This window comes from Electrona antarctica, assembly GCF_951216825.1.
Source record: "Electrona antarctica genome assembly, chromosome: 9".
Taxonomy (NCBI): Eukaryota; Metazoa; Chordata; class Actinopteri; order Myctophiformes; family Myctophidae; genus Electrona; species Electrona antarctica.
The window spans coordinates 31928157-31946477 of NC_136790.1; the positions used below are offsets into that span (position 1 = coordinate 31928157).

Sequence of the window (18321 nt, forward strand, 5' to 3'; positions counted from 1 at the left end):
GGACCACTTCACCACTTTTCAACCTATCTTCATACAATTGGTTCTCACTAATAATCATGATAAAATGGCACAATTCTTTTCTACTCAGTCTGTGTCTCATAGGAGGGCTGTGGGCAGTTCAGAAACCCGTCCACCAGTGACATCATCATTAGGCAGATTTTTTTTTAAACAATATATTTTTACAAAAATGTTTAGATTTATATTATCGTGAGAACGATGGCTTCCATTTTCGCATTGCAACTTTTTATGAATAGAAAGCCTGCAGTTTCTATTAGCTTGGATTCCCCATCGATGATGTCACTGGTGGACGGGTTTCTGAACTGCCCACAGCCCTCCTATGAGACACAGACTGAGTAGAAAAAAATGGTGCCATTTTATCATGATTATTAGTGAGGACCTATTACATGAAGATTGGTTGAAAAGTGGTGAAGTGGTCCTTTAACATAAAAGGCATGAGCACCACTGCTGTAGACATGACACACGCATAGATAGATAGATAGATAGCAGAATGTTACGGTACCCTGGCTGTGGGTGCGTGGCGTGGGCGAGGGGGGTTGCACGCTGGCCCCAGGTGGGGGTGGAGCCAGCCCGACACACACCTCACCCAGCCTCCTCCAATCGGAGCGCTCCAATCCACCTCTCGACAGCCCAGGAAACCAATCAGAATGTTGAAGAGGGGCGGGGGGGTGAGGGGAAGGGACGAAGTCTCAGTCTGACAGGGTCACTCACAGCGTCCTGCTGAGGCACAGAAAATAAAAATTACAGGTTTTATTTAATAATGCAATTAAATTGTCTTGGGGTTTTGTAAGTACTAGAAGGTTATATTGGGCAGCTCCCACTGATCAACTGTAGACGATAATGATAATCAGTGCTGGACTCAAAGTACTTGAGTCAAAGTATAGATACTCCTGGTCAAATATTACTCAACTACAAGTGAAAGTTGTACTTGAGTTCAGTGGCGCCGTCAAGTGCGGGGACATTCTTTTTTTGGGGGGGGGATGGGGGATGTCATGACTCACATTGTTGTGCCCATCTGACACCTTGATCGAGTTGAAACTAAGAGCAACTGCAGTTACTGCACGTATGCAGCCAATACACAACGATTGCGCAGCAAATTGGAAACGTGCTAGACCATGGCAAGCACCAGCACCGGTCTGGAAAAATAAATAAATAAATAGGCCAGGTATTCCCCAATAGTGCAGAGACATTCAGACCAGGAATTCCCCAATAGTGCAGAGACATTCAGACCAGGTGTTGCCCAATAGTGCAGAGACATTCAGACCAGGTGTTCCCCAATAGTGCAGAGACATTCAGACCAGGTATTCTCCAATAGTGCAGAGACATTCAGACCAGGTGTTCCCCAATAGTGCAGAGACATTCAGACCAGGTGTTCCCCAATAGTGCAGAGACATTCAGACCAGGTGTTCCCCAATAGTGCAGAGACATTCAGACCAGGTGTTCCCCAATAGTGCAGAGACATTCAGACCAGGTGTTCTCCAATAGTGCAGAGACATTCAGACCAGGTGTTCCCCAATAGTGCAGAGACATTCAGACCAGGTGTTCCCCAATAGTGCAGAGACATTCAGACCAGGTGTTCCCCAATAGTGCAGAGACATTCAGACCAGGTATTCTCCAATAGTGCAGAGACATTCAGACCAGGTATTCTCCAATAGTGCAGAGACATTCAGACCAGGTATTCTCCAATAGTGCAGAGACATTCAGACCAGGTATTCTCCAATAGTGCAGAGACATTCAGAACCCAAATGACATAATTAGGGATCAACCAATTCTCTGCAACGGGCGATTATCAGCGCCGATATCACCGATATCGGGGCAAAAAACAATTTGAGCTGATATTTTGGCCAATATTGGAACTTAAGATTTTTCCTCTATGAAACAAGGCATAAATTAGGCGTATGTGCTCCTCTCTGCAACTGGTGCTGTTGAATGGGAGTAGTCGACTGACATGATATAATGTAATATACGGTTGTTGGTGCCACGGTGGTGCTTTACAACCTGGTGCTGCTGAATTGAAGAGAACAGCTAGATTAGTTTGTAATTATTTATTTTCATTATGATTTTTGGGGGAACTGTTCTGTCATGTTTTACTTATAATCCAGTTTATAAGAAATGCTGCCATGTGTGTGTTACTGTACATTTTGACAATTAACAATAAATAAATAAATTAATATCGTTTTTTAATATCGGCTATCGGTCTCTTTGTCTGAAAATTCTTTATTAGGAACAATCCCTTGAGATGAACCATCTCGTTTTCAAGGGGTCCGCGATTCACAAAATACACTTTTTTACAGACAGTTCAACCAGACAAAACAAGACAAAACAATACAATTCATTCCTCCAATTCAACAAAAAACAAACAAGAAACAAACAAAAAAAAAGAAAAAAAAGAAAACTGCAACAAAACAACATTTCACATAACATGGACATAACGTAGACATAACACATGGATCATTGCATCATGGATCTGTTACAGTGATGATTAGTGAAAACATGAACAGGTAGTCTCGAAATGAGAGGACAGCACAGTTTTAAACAAATTAAAAGATGTTTATTGAACGAATATGGACAGGTAGATTATTCCAGTCACAAGGAGCTTTGAACATAAATGATTTTTTGCCAGATGATGTGGGTATATCTTTGATCACTACTAATCGGTATCGGCCATGAAAAATCAGTCGATCCCTAAACATAATGGAACAAGACACCCGGAAGATAGAGACAGAGTCAGAAATAGATAAAGAGTGATAGAAAGATCTGTCACTAAAACGTTGTCACTATGCCCTAGTGTTTATTACAATTATCACTCTGGAAAAACAATCTAGATGCATTGCCCGGCTGCATGAGCTTAAAATGGGCTCATGAGCTCAGCCTGATACACTCGTGTTTGGTTGGATAACCTTGGGCAAGGACGAATGCCAAGACAGGTATCTATATTTATCAATTGTAGACAGGTCAGCTGTGAGCTACTACTACTATTATTACAATAACTAACTACGGCTCCTTTGATCAAATGACAGGGGTTGTCAGTGCAACTGCATGTAGGAGTTTTCTTTTTTTTATCAGTTAAAGAAGTTGAAAAGGCCATCCATGCTTTTATTTAATCACATTTACACTCATCCGAGGGTGAATTGGCATAATGACAAAAGAAAGGCATAAAATGTATTAATTGAAATCGAAAATAAATAAATTAAAGATTAATAACCTACAATTCTCCGCAGGATGAGTTGTATCTAAAAGCTTTGGAAGTCAATCAAAGCCAATCGTAATGGAATCTATGTATTTGTATGACTTGAGTAGTAACAAAACGTGTGTCGCTAAATGGTGGAAAATTGAGTGTGGCATAATGGTGTCATGTTTCTAGGAATCTAGGGAAAAACCTGTTAAGACCTCTAACTTCTAAGACCTGCGGTTCAAGAGTTATAAGCCACATGTGAAGCGGACTGTTATGGTGCCACCATGAGGACAATTTGAAATATTTGGCGTACCGTAGAGGTTCTTTCTTGGCCTCTCGGGAGTGTGCAAACAAAGTATCATCTTTCCAGCCCAGCGGTGCTGTATATTAGCTTTTAACAGATCCACTGACACATGCCTCCTCTATTTTAGTGAACACATCAACCACGAGGTGGATGCTGGCAAATACTGTGGCATGGTCATACTGGACCTCCAAAAGGCTTGTGACACCGTGAACCATACATACTAACAAGCTAAAAGCAGTTGGTTTTGATAGCACATCAGTGAGCTGGTTGCAATCCTACCTGGAGGGGAGAGAACAGATGGTGGAGGTGAACGGAACACTCCCCTCCCCCCCCCCCCCCAGATGCAGATGACTCAGCACTGCTGGTCTCGGACAGGAACAAACTGCAGGTTGAAAAGGCCCTCAGCTCTGAACTTGGTAGAATCTGCACCTGGCTCGCCGATAACAAACTATCTTTACACCTGAGAAAAACGGAATCCAGTCTCTTTGGATCAAATAGTAATCTCAGCAAGGCAGATGGCTTCTTGGATTGAGTGGGTGACAATATTATCACACAAAAAGATGAAATTAGTAATTACCTACCTAGGTTCCATCCTGGGGGCAAATCTTTCCAGTGATAAAATGGCCACCAACGTAATCAACAAAGTCAACCAAAGAACAAGATTCCTATACACAATCTCCTCACTGGTCAACAAAAACACCTTGAAGACCCTAACAGGAGCCCTCGTACAAGGTTTCTTCGACTATGCATGCACCTCTTGGTACCACAGCACCTCAAAGGCCCTCAAAACAAGGCTCCAGACTTCCCAAAACAAACTGGTCAGGCTACTACTTGGCCTCACTCCCCGAACCCACCTCACCCCTGCCCACTTTGACAGGCTGGAATGGCTTAGGGTTGACGACGGACAGAGTACAGCATCTTGCAATGGGTCTGGTCCACAAGATTCGATACACCACCAAGATACCCATGTACCTGTCAAATACTTCCTTAATGTCAGCGAAGTCCACACCCACAACACCAGAGGGAGTTCAACAAACCATGTGCAACCCAGATTCGGCACAAACAAGGGACTAAATTAATTTCGCTCCTATGCCACCAAAATGTGGAACGCCCTACCAACAGTCATTAAGACATGCAAATCCATTGACTCCTTCAAAACCGCTCTCAAAGGGCACCTACGGACGGCTGCAATTCGAAACAGGCCCCCATAAAATCGGAATCCCCCACGCACCCCTTTTTCGCCTCACTGTATATGTATTTTTTTCCTTTGTACCTCCCCTATGATGATTTCCTGTTATTGGCTATATAGAAGTGTATATTTGTACGTCTCTAAATGTTGTGATGAATTGAACATGGTGAACCCTATTGTAAACAAGTTTTATGCTTGTATGGTGTCGTTCACAGTTAAAAGTTTTGTATCGTTGTGCTTGAAATGTACTGTAATTCTCCAATCTGTTAATAAATACAATCAATCAATCACAAACAAGAGACACACAGACGGACAGGGGTAAAAACAGTGTTCAATCTTCAGCAGGCCAGCCTGGCAGAGGTCAAAACAAGAAGCCATCTCCCGTCTCCAAAATGCAACATTCAGCTGCTAGACTGTTTCACTTCTAAGAAACACAACCAGATTACACCCATCCTTGCCTCTCTAAACTGGATGCCTGTGAGTTTTAATTTGATTTCAAGATGTTACTGATGACGTCTGGGTGACGCAGTGTGGTACAGTACCTGACTGCCAGCACTGTGGAGTGCTGGCACTGGCAGTCGGGTTTTGATTCCTCCATAGTGCCTTCAGCTTGGCCGGGTGCTCCAATGAACACATTTGGCCATGTGCGTGTGCGGTTGGGAAGCCGTTAGGTATGTGCATGACTGACCCAAATAATGTATTATTCTTAAGAGTGGAATATAAACTAAAAGGTTTAATAAAGAAGGCGCTGGAGCAACTTGGGTGATTGGAGCCTTGTACAATCTAGAACAGGGTGGAAAGCAAAAAAACAACGTTTCAATGTCAGATCACATCTTTGTCAAGTTGCTGGCTGACGAAGATGTAATCTGACATTGAATCAGCTGCTGTCCGTGGTGCTAGCCAAGGGCTGGTCACTGTTTGCCGGATGGGAGCTGACATAATCACTAGACCCATTTTACAGACGTATCACAGACATGATGTGTGTGTGTGTGTGTGTGTGTGTGTGTGTGTGTGTGTGTGTGTGTGTGTGTGTGTGTGTTTTGTGAAAGGAGATGTAGTTCGCACACCGGTCTTGAGCTCCAAAGTCTTATTTCATGGAGACAAGTCTGATTTTTTCTACCCATTCGGGTCTTCGTCAGGAATCATCTTTGTAAGTGTGCGTTGCTGAAGGCGGGCCACTAATATGAGTGTAGTGATGATGACATCATTAAACATTAGCCAGACCTTCCTCTCACATCCCTCTGCTGGTGTCGAGCCCATTGGTTTGGAATCAGTAGACATTGCTGGGCTGGCTGTCGAAAATAATATATTTTTGCATTTATTTCAAATCAGTAGTGAAGTAAGTAATACATCTAAATGAGTTTGTCTGGGGTTAATTTTAAAGTCTAGAATATAGGTCGACCTTTGAGGCGATTTCCGACTCGTTCTCCTGTCGATTCTAAAAATAGAAATCGAAAAATCGTTTGTTTTTGTGTTAGCCTACTGGACATACAAAACTCTGTATCATACTAACAATCGTATCGTATCAAAACAACTAAGGCAGCAACATGTTGCCTTTCCATGGGCCCTAGTGTAAGGGAGATATCACTGGGCATAATACATAATGGATCTCTTAAAGGCAATGGCATGTGGCACAGTGATTGGTTTAATTATTGTAACGCCCAAACCATACCTATGGACCTATGCATAATGTAACGGGTATCGGAGGTGTTTTAAGGATTTAGGCTGTGGCACAAGATTTAACGGGGGAACGCCTCTTACACAATGCATAAAGTGCCCCTGATGCAAGACACCCTAGTGACTAGGGTGTCTTGCATCAGGGGCACTAGGGCCTAGTCTTTCTACCAACGTGTCTGTCTGCCTTTCAGCTAACCTCTTATGCCATTTCATCTGTCTGTCCTTCTACTAACATCTCTGTCTGTATTTCTGCTAACATGTCCGTCTACCTATGTCCAACATGAGGAGACCCAGATGCAGACCAGACCCCTCTCTTGTGTGTGTGTGCGTGTGCGCGCACACACACACACACACACACACACACACACACACACACACACACACACACACACACACACACACACACACACACACACACACACACACACACACACACACACACACACACACACACACACACACACACACACACACACACACACACACACACACACACACACACACACACACACACACACACACACACACGATGTGAGGATCTCAAAATAGAACCAGACATCAAAAATCAGAACACATGTGCTGTCCTGTCCTGTTCCATTTTATACTGTTCTATTCTGTCATATTTTTCTCTGTCTGGAGGTGGTTGCACAATATCCAGCTGAAACCCTCCACCTCCTCTCTGATGAGATATTGTTCATCCAGACTCCATCCTCTGCACACCACAAATCAGGCTCCACAACCAAGCTTGAACCTACACGAGGACTTGACTTGAGGTCTTGCACTCACTGTCAGAGACAGAGAGAGACACGCACGAGTAGGGATGGGGACCGATAACATGCTGGGTACCCATACAAATAATTCAATTTCGGTTCTGCCTATCGGTTCCTAGTGGAAAACGCTCAAAAGTATGGCTTCACTATAAGAGAGAACCCAAGCAAATGGCAAAGTGCAATACTTGTGGAAAGTTAATTAGCACTTAAACAGGTTGCACGTCTGGTTTGTCGAAACATTTAATGCAGCATGCATTAACATGAAAGACTGTACAGTGTTTGATGTGTTGCGGTCTCCGACCAATACACCCATGTCTCAGACACACACTGATACTGATACCACTCGCCAGTCAACAACAGTACACCACCAGCAGCAAAAGTGCTATACTAGTAGCAACATTAGCACCTCACCGGCAGCAGCAGTCAAAGAGACCCCGTTTATGTTGGCGAAAACTTCTGCCTGTGTAGTGAAGTCCTGACCACAAGGCGTCTGGGGTTTCTCTCAGTGTGTGTGTGTGTGTGTGTGTGGCTCTCAGACAGGCTTTTATATTGAGATAGACCCTGACGAAGACCTTTTGGTCGAAACGTGTATAGGTCCTGTTATTTATTTGCCTTGCTCATCATCAAATAAACTATTTAATTTTTCACCAAAGACGGAGTGCCTTGGATTCCCTTCTTTTCTTTTCAAGTCTGCAACTTACACCTTGACAACTGCAGTACAACTTGGAGGAAGGATACCTTTTGTCTATAAGGCTTTTATATTGGTTATTGTCAGTAGTAGTAAGAGAGCCTACACAACACTAATGCCTTGGTTAATACGGAAAAGATATATTAAAAAAAGAAAAACATAGTTCACTCACCTCACTGTATTATCCACAAATGGCTCAAGTGTTGAATAAAGGAGGGAATGTTACTCTATTCATTACATGTCTCAAATTGACTAAGGCTTAAAGGAATAAAGTAAAGCTTTTCATTAAATAAACATTTTACCTCTTATTTCAGTTGTTTTTATACCATTTTGGAACCGAAATATAGGGAACCGTTAGGAACTGGAATCGATAAGCAGAACTGGAATCGGTATCGGATTCGAAAAAGACAGACGCGATACACGCAGTTTGACATTATTGTTTCAGACCGTTTAAGGATCACTTCACCCATTTTCAACCATATCTTCATATAATTGCTCCTCACTAATGCTCATTATGAGATGGAACAATTTCCATCTAGTCTACTCTGTGTCTCATTTGTGGGATATGGACAGTCCAGAAACAGCCTACCAAATTAATTAAACCATCCATGAGGATTCCAGCTAGAAACTACAGCCTTTCTCTTCCTGGAAATGTAATTTAGCATGCTGAAATAGAAGCCATGGTTCTTGCATCAATAAAAAAGGAAATGTTTAAAATCTTGTTTGAAATCACCAAACAAGATGTTATTGTTTGCAGATTATGTGACTAATAGGCAGTTGTGTCCACAGCCTACCTCTGAGACATAAAGTGAGTAGACAGACATGGTACCATCTTATAATGAGCATCATATGAAAATAACTTGAAAATGGGTGAAGTGTTTGACTCATTACAGTATATGAACCGAAAAACGAGTGTGTGTGTGTGTGTGTGTGTGTGTGCGTGCGTGCGTGCGTGTGTGTGCATGCGTGCATGCATGAGCGATAGAGAACACAGAGAAGAGAAGTGGCGACTGGCGAGCGTGGTGTACGTTGAGGACAGCTAGGAATAGTTGGTCAATGTCACAGCCAAGGTTGACTGTCTACTCTGTGTTGGTAAATGGTAAATGGTAAATGGTGCATTTATATAGCGCCTTTATCCAAGGCGCTTTACATAGATTGTGCATTACATTCACCCATTCACACACACATTCATACACCGATGGCGGCGGAAGCCGTGCAAGGTACCAACCAGCACATCGGGAGCAATTTGGGGTTCAGTGTCTTGCCCAAGGACACTTCGACATGTAGACAGGAGGAGCCGGGATTCGAACCGCCAACCCATGGATCATTGGACGACCTGCTCTACCTCCTGAGCCACAGCCGTGTTGTTGTCTCCCCCAGTTAAAGGCCATCAATAGGCCATATAATTAATATATATGAGGGTCTTTTCAATGAGAATGGCAGCTGCATGCAAGAGGAAGCCTCATGTAGTGTATACTTCTGAGAGAGACAACATCTATAATCCACAGACTACCAGTGTCTTTCCGGATGTAGCTGACCTGAAGCAGGCAGCCAATCAGCTTGGAGCTGCGAGCAGTGCTTACATCATTAATTAGCGTGAGGACAGACAGAGCTAGCATTAACTCACCCATTCACACTGGCAAACAGATTAAACTGCTATTTCTAGATGCTAGTCCCTGTGTGTGTGTCAGGAGACAGGCCAAGGACTTTCAGTAAAGTCTAGTAGCTAAACAACACCAATGTGATAACCGTGTTATTCTCATCCCTATTGGCTTACCTGTCACATTGTATACAAACAAACCTGGACTTGACTACTACCAAGACAGGTGACTAAGGAAATCTCTACAGTACATCTGCTACTGCCAAAGCCTTGGTTCATCAACATGCCCTCTGCCCTGTATTAACAGTTTGCAGAATTACAGTACATTTCAAGTACAACTCAATACAAAAACTGTTAACTGTGAGTGGACGACACCATAAAGCATTACACTTGTTTACAATAGGGCCCACCATTTTCAATTCATCAAAACATTTAGAGACATACGAATATACACAACTATATAGTCAAAACAGGAAATCATCATAGGAGGTAAAAAGGGAAAAAAAACATATACAGTGAGGGGGAAAGGGGTGGGTGGGGGATTCAGATTTTACGGGGGCCAGTTTCGAATTCCAGCCGTCCGTAGGTGCCCTTTGAGAGCGGTTTTGAAGGAGTCAAGGGATTCGCATGTCTTAATGACTGTTCCACATTTTGGTGGCATAGGAGCAAAATTAATTTAGTCCCTTGTTTGTTCCGAATCTGGGTTGCACATGGTTTGTTGAACTCCCTCTGGTGTTGTGGGTGTGGAATTCGTTGACATTAAAGTGAGCTACCACTGGGCAATTTAACCATATTTACTATTGACCAAGAATTCAATTTTGAAATATCTATCACATTTGTAAGTGTAAACTAAAATATTTCACCACCAGAATCATCTCCTCACTGTGAATTGTATGATTCCAAAAAATAATAATTTACAAAAAAGGAAGGAAAGCTTAAAAAAAAGACGGTGAAGGAGAGCCAGACAGTAGGGAATCTTAGGAGAGACAGAGAGAGAGAGAGAAAAAGAGAGAGAGAGAGAGAGAGACAGAGACAGAGAGACAGTGGGAAAACAGAGAGACGGTGTAGGAGAGACAGACAGTGGAAAAGCTGAGGAGGCAGCGGTGAAGGAGAGATACGGCAGGAAAGCTGAGAAAGAGACTGAGACTGAGAAGGAAAGAATACTGTGGTGGGATCTAATCCCAGATAAAACCATCATGTGTGCTGTAGAACGCTGTGTGCTGCTCAGTGTTATTGAAATGAAGCAGAACTACAGAAATAAAGGCTACTGCTGACTCACACGAACACGTATATGAGTGCGACACATGCAAACGAGCGCTCGTTTGCATGACTTGTGCAGATTTGCGTGGAGATCATGTACAGTACATACCCTGGCCTACATCTCTATATAAACACTTTATTAGGAAAATAATATCTCTCGTCTTTAACCTGTCTTATACACAAGTCTGATTCAATAGAATTAAACACTGAAAACATGGAGCTCATTGTCGAATTGTGTCATTGAGGAAATTTAGCGAAATAATGATAATATGGGTATGCACACGTATTTAATATTTGATAATTTCAAGACAATGATTACAGCCCGACCGATGCCAGATTTTTGGATCTGATACCCTTTTGGTGAGTCCTTGTCTAGACTAGACCACACACTTGGTTCACATCAGCTGCATGATTGCCGACGACATTGCTACCATAACCAATGTCCTCAAAAGAGTTGAATAATGACTGACACATCGGCCAAACTAATTTATTGACTGGGGCATTATATTATGAATACATTAGCCTAGCCCTCCAGACAGGTACAGTAACATCTGTCTGATGGTGAACTAACAGAGGGGAGCTTTGCCAGCCAGCCAGAGCATAAAATAAACCAGACTCACTTCTCTTGGTTTCCTGTCTGCTAAATATTTACAGCTGACTTTGGCTCTGCTATTAAGCCACTTAGCCATAACACTGACTGTATTCACTGAGTGACTAGTATTCACTGCCTTTCAGTTAAATATTACAAATATAAACAAAATATGTATGTCAATGCATGTCAATGATGTGAAAAAAACAAGTCATTTTTTTAATATGCCTGCCAACAGAAGTTCACTTTTCCAGATTAAGGGGGTTGTTCTTCCTTTATGAGATTGCTTACCCCCATCAACATGTGATTCAAAATTGGATATTATTACAGCAATGCAAATGCAGCTGGCCTAATGGGACAGCAAAAGGATAATATACAGTCAACAATTGATTTGCTCGGATTTATATTTATCTTTTACAGGCCAATATTGAAAGCCCATTGCAGAATGGCTTGAACCTTGTGTAGTCTACATTATAACATTTTTAGTGACCTATTTGATCAATCTTTATTCACACAGCGATTAGCAGTTTGAGGTCTGGGATGCTGCATGTCAAGTTTTGTCAACAGGTTAATATTATGGAACAATTAGCTCTCTGCCCTCCTCAGCTATGAAATAATTATAATATATTCATTATATAGAAATATTGACATCCGGCTTATGCTTAACCGAAACAAACAAAACCAGCAAAACACACTCAATCAAGCCACTTAGAACCAGACTAGAAGACTCGCTCAATGGATCATGCACAGACAGTGGTGGCTTGGCTGATATCCATGGAGCTGACATCCTGGCTAAAGAACGCACAGTACCAATGTCACCTGATTTATGTGTGTTGTTTTCACACTAGCTGGGTCTTCTCTGCTCTGTCTAACATCTATCGCCACGCTAAATCTCCATTACCTTCATGTCTGGGTTATCTATCTATTCTAAGCCACTCTCAACGCTGTCCATTCTATTTCTCTATCTACACTCCTGCTTGGGTGTCTTCAAAATACATGTGGACTCAAGCAGATGCAAGTTTGCTATTGATTTCCTGTTGCTGTTGGACTGGGTCAACTTCACACAGCATGTTCAAGGTCCCATCCACACCAACGGTCACATGCTGATATCAACCCACATGCCTCGGTTCCCCCTGACACTCAAAACCTGGACTATCACCTTCAGCTGTCTCGCACCCTGTTCACTAGTACTAACAGGTCCGTCAACGCAAGCATGTGGAAACTATTCTGGAGTTTAGTTCCTTGCCTACAGGGCAGCGTGCACAAGAAATAAGATGCTGATCGGTCCACTACTTTGCGATATATTAGAGGTTAGCTGCAGAGGGACACACAGTCAAGTACAATAATGGTACCCAGCCTGTATAATTCAACTCACCAATAAGAGATAAATGTACTACACTAAATGTAAATTCGCAATACCTGATTAATTATAGCATAGATATTAGGTTGCCATTATTGGTTTGGCTGATATTTGAAAATAATAATACACTTTATTTACGCACTAAAATGTTAATCTAGAACATCCTTTGAAGCTATTGATGGTGAGAGCCGAGGCCAATTACAGCAGTTCCATTTCTGTTATTCAGAGCAGAGGAAAGGTACTGGAAGCAGACAGCTGGCTGGATAGAGCAATAGAATGATTTGCAGATAGCAAAGCATTAGCACAACAATGGTTTTCCTCACTGGTGAAAGAATACGATTACAAAATCCTCCAAAATCCAACAAGACTCATCTGCAATTTGTAAATGCACTAGAATACTATGAAATCCTTCAAGCTGGAAAGCATGATCCGATAGGACATCCACAGCATTAAAATAAAATCATCCAACAATACGAGGATTACATCCTAGATCAGCATCATTACAATCTACACAGATCAGATCCTCTTCCTAGATAAGCAAAAGCAGAATTATTAGAATGAATTCATGAAGTTAAAAACATTGTATTCCTGTGATCATCCAAAGATCATGGTATGGGGAAGTAACATAATCAGAGAAGAGGACTAGAAGGACAAGACAAGAGGGGTAGAAAGGACAAGAAAAGACAGAGCATTTTAAGGGGATAGAATAAATGAAAGCAATTCAAAACTACAAAAACCGTGTGAACTGAGTGGTGTAAGGTCTTATATAGACTGATCAGCTGTGGTCTGATGTAATGTCTGACGTAATGAAATCACACCCGTGTGAACTGGGTGACCATAGCAACCATGCTCATTTTTTGGTACGGACAGACAGACAGACAAACTAACAAAGCCAGTTGTAGGAGTGGTTTACACCACTCAAAAAAAGGTAAAAACCTATGTGTGTGCGGTTGTGCGTGCTCATTTATATAAATCATCACAATATGTAAACCCAGCAGTAGATTATTTCCACACACACATTTAGTTGAGTATTTAAACCTCTATAACATCCGCTATCAAAAACTCTATAACATTTTTGTGATTTTTATTTTTATACTCTTAAAAGGATCCCTGGCTCTTATTAGCCAGGGATATATGCCTTAATAAATTATACTTACCCTCTATAATTATAATTAAAAAGAATTAAAAAAACACTTAAATATTTTATTTATCTTAGAAATAGTTCATATTTCACTCAATAGGGAAAACTCCTGTCGCAGGTTGATGATGTAATTTAGCCCATGTGTGGTCCAGCCCTATGGATTGTGCTAATAAAATGTGTTAATAAAAAAGTATTTAAAATATTGCTTTGATGCTCATATTAACCTTAGGAAGTATTAAGTTGTTTTTTATTTAGCACAAGCATTCCATAAATTCCATAGGCTGTAACACACATGGACACATGACATCATCAACTTGCGACTGGGAGCGTCTCCTCCTAACATACATAAAATAGTATATTTTTCCTATTCAGTGAAAAACTATACTATTTCTAGGATAAATAAAATATTGAAGGTGTTTTTCATTTCCGATTTTAGTTATAGGCCAGGGCAAATATAATGTTAAGGCATACAAGTCTTATTAGCCTGGGATCCTTTTAAGATTGTAATGCACTACGGACTATATTCTCTGTGTGTACGGTGCTACTTAAATTAAGTGGTTTATTAGGCTATTAACAACACACACACACACACACACACACACACACACACACACACACACACACACACACACACACACACACACACACACACACACACACACACACACACACACACACACAGAAGATGCTTTTTGTTCTAGAACAGCTTCATAATAGCTGAGGCAGAGCAACACTGAATCAACTGTGTCTAAAGCCAAACTAACAAATTCAACAGAAACAAAAATGCAAGGATCTCCTCCTCTTCATCATCCCCACATTGAACATCATTCAAGAGAAGTGAGTCTGAATGATGTTTCATTAAACAATGTTGATTTAATCCAACTAGTCTCAACCAAACACTCTTATGAGACGCATCAGAAACTTCAGCAACTACTGTATGAAACTAGAAAGTCTCAGAGTCCCACCACTCACAAGACTATACTTTCACCCGGTGCCTCCGCTCCAATACGCAGCTATGTGTGTCCCGGCTCCCTATGTCTGTCTGTATCATAGAGGTATACAAGGATAGAGGGAGGACCGGAGCTACAGTTGCTCAGTGGCGTTTTGAAGCACACGGAAGACTGCCGGAAGTACCATTATAACTTAATGGCACGGGCGAGCGGAAGAGCAGCCCGGAACTCAAATTTGAAGTGCAGTTCCACTTTTCGCCAGTAGGTAGTATTGGATAGCCTTACTGGGGGCTTGGTCTGTATGTATGTCTAAGCACGGAAAGCTGCAACACCGGTAACTCTGTCATTTCTTGGCCGTTTAAGGCACGGGCGGCTCACCGGACCCGGGGCAGCTCGCCAGACCCAGGCCGGCCCCCTGGGCGCGTACCCCACAAGGTAACTGTCATTTTTCGACCGTTTCGGACAGGGGGTGGCTCGCAATAACCGGGCCGCCCCCCTGGCCGTGTTCTTGGGGGTCTGGATGTTACAGTAACTACAACAATAAATGTATAGTTGCACCGCTCACTTCATACAGGTGTGATTTTGTAAAGGTAGAGGCCCCCAGGCCAGCAGTATCATACCCACTATGCATTATGAGCCAAAAACAAACAGAGCTGGCCATTTTAACATCCCTAAGTTCAGGGATGTTAAAATGGTTGTGATTAGGCATTATATTAGAGAAGATTAAATGTAGGTATTGGTTTGTTGTCAATCTACCATATACATTTTTCTCACCCAATAATTAATTGTTGTTGTCATGATATCTGGTTTCATATGAAAACTGTGGCAGAAAATTAGGCAAAATATTGACACTTTGCTACCAGATTCAATGGGCCTCATTCACTAAGCTCGTTTACGGAATTTGACGGACTTCCACCCTTTCTCTCGTCTGCTCGGAGGAGGCAGACTCACATGGGACCAAAGATTGCGTATGTCATTAGAATGCTTTTTTCTTCATGCAAAATCAAGTACAATAGTGCCAAACTTTGAATAAAATATTTGCCCAACATTAGTCAAACATATATAAAAAAGAAAAATATATTTTTCAGTTGACACATTTAGAGCTGAATTATTGTCTGATGGATTATCTACACAGGAGTGCTCCTGACTTTCAGACAAAACAGCCAGATACACCCATGATCCGCACATGTCAAGGCTGTGCACATCCTTTCGTGAACCGCACGTCAGATTGTGCATAGAGAAAATACACACCCCATTACATGCTTTGTTTTTACACACAATTTACGGACAGCTTAGTGAACGAGGCTCAATGTATGTGCAATTCTGAAACAGGCAGTAAGCAGGACATTGAGTGATTTAAAATGAGCGCTCCACAAAATTCTAAAACACTTAGAAAGTCAGAAAGAAAAGAATCATGGCTGCACAGTGCACATAGTGAGTTCATTGTACACAATCAGATAGGACTTTTCTGTTTCATGAATGGGACTGTCAATGGAAGGAATTTCAACTTAGAAATGATGGTAGTATGATACAGTATGTATGGGCTCATTGGAGGAAGTTTCATGTAAGTGCTGCTATGAATGTTGTCCCATCGGGTAGAGAGAATGTTGTCTGTGAATCTCATGGAGAAGTGGAGGGATATTCTACTAAACACCAGAACAGATGCTAAACCAGATCTGAGCCCTAAGTCAAACAATTAAATATTGGGTGAGTACTATTACTATAGGATAGTACACAAACACAATACACATGTTTTGAGAGCAATAGGGATGTGCGTGCGACGTGCGTGTGTGTGGAGGGGGGGGTTACACAGGTTTGATTAAACTATAATGAATAGCAAACAGTTAATCGAATTAGTTTAAGCTACGCTACCTATGTTTCCCATGGCAACCAACTAGCCACTTATTGCGTGACCGTCCCTTTGGGTGATAGGGTCTGGTCTGGGCTCTGGCACGTTAGCTGTCTGTCGCTAGCTTCTTGACCTTAGCCTGGCAGCTAGCAGCTTAGCTCATGTTAACCAAATCTCCGACCACCAAGCTATAACTGTCTGCTTTACCGAAACTTCAGTATATGTGTGACTGTCATGCGTTTGCTGTAAAAAGACAATTCCCACCACGTCTTCTATGCACATATTTTAACTTGTGAACTAGGGTGCTGCTAGCATACGTTATCGCGGCATCTTCCCATTTAGTTAGCATAGCCGAGGTAATGTTAGCTAACACAGCTGCCGTGTTACGCAGTCGTGAATAACAACAACAATATAATACGCGGTGTGGGGCACCTGTCATGGGATGTAGTGAAGGGCATACCAATACTGAGAATATACATCATAAAATTGACAAAGCTGGCGTAAATAAGTAGAAACAGTGGCTTTATAGCAGCGCAGCAATATGAATAAAAGTGAACTGTCAAAATAACTCACCCGTTCATCAGCAGACCGTAATCCGGTCACTTTATGATTTATATCGGTATTTTGTTATTGTCACAGTGACGCCAATCCTCCGGTAGTCAACTCATAAAGGGCTGAATAACATCCCAGTAGAGCCGCTAACGTTACACATCCAGTGCGGTACAGTATGCGTAATGGAATAGAATGGTGAGGCTAAACCTAAACTGTCCTAGTGGCTAATGTTAGCTGCTATAGTTGGCTTTTCCAATTTGTTTGTATGTTGTGATACATTGTCGCCACCTAGAGGCTTACACGCGTGTGTGTGTGTGTGTGTGTGTGTGTGTGTGTGTGTGTGTGTGTGTGTGTGTGTGTGTGTGCGTGCGTGCGTGCGTGCGTTTTACCTGTATTTATTTTGTCAAATACATTGAAATAAATAAACAAATAGTAAATGTTTTTAATATCAACATTCGCAAAATGCAATGGTTAACTTATGTCCAAGCCAAGGTAATGATGATGCAGCATTGTATTAAAGTGAGCCGTTTCTGTTGTGTCTGACATCACATGCCCATTTATGGAGACCCCCAATATCAGCGCAAGTTGCTGTTGTAACTAGGCAACGTTTTCTGTTGCGTGTATGATGAAGCTGAGAGAGAGAGAGAGAGAGAGAGAGAGAGAGAGAGAGCCAGAGGAGAGAGAGAGAGAACCGAACCGAGCTCGAGAGATGGAGGGGGAGTGGGAGGGCGGGGGAGGACCGGCCGGGTACCAAACCTTTCTGTATAGGCTACAGTCCTTGTCCCTTTTATGTCCTTGCATGGAGAATTGCTGATGGTGCCGCATCAATGCCCATATGGCATGTCCCCATTTTGTGGCCATATGGAACTGAATGATTTATTTGCGATTGATGACATCATGACGACAAATTGAGTTAGAAAACACACTCCATATTTGGGCGTAGCTGCATTGGGAACTCCTTATATGGTTATGGCTAACGTGGTCCGCTGGTCGGCCAATTTTTATATTCATCATTAAGATATAATTATATGCATCAAAGACGTATAAGGTTTTCTAGGTACCCAAACAATAAATAAGCGATTACAATTCCCTATAAAACAGGAAAACTATTATTATTATTATATATATATATATATATATATATATATATATATATATATATATATATATTTATAATATTATTTTTGATTAGGCCTATA

At 41.8% G+C, this 18321-nt stretch overlaps 1 protein-coding gene across 2 annotated transcripts in view; it reads right to left on the reverse strand.

The window, feature by feature from the left end:
• Nucleotides 1-17421, reverse strand: part of ip6k1 (inositol hexakisphosphate kinase 1) — a 29968-nt gene extending 12547 nt beyond the window's left edge. Inside the window, exons 1-2 of one of the 2 annotated variants that reach the window (XM_079510455.1) lie at nucleotides 17144-17421; nucleotides 521-735 (exon numbers count right to left, since the gene is read on the reverse strand). The gene's annotated coding sequence lies outside the window, so the exon portion shown is untranslated. Of the gene's footprint in view, nucleotides 1-520; nucleotides 739-17143 lie in introns of both variants that reach the window. The other variant, XM_079510454.1, reaches the window with a different exon arrangement.
• Between the last annotated feature and the right edge of the window lie 900 nt (nucleotides 17422-18321).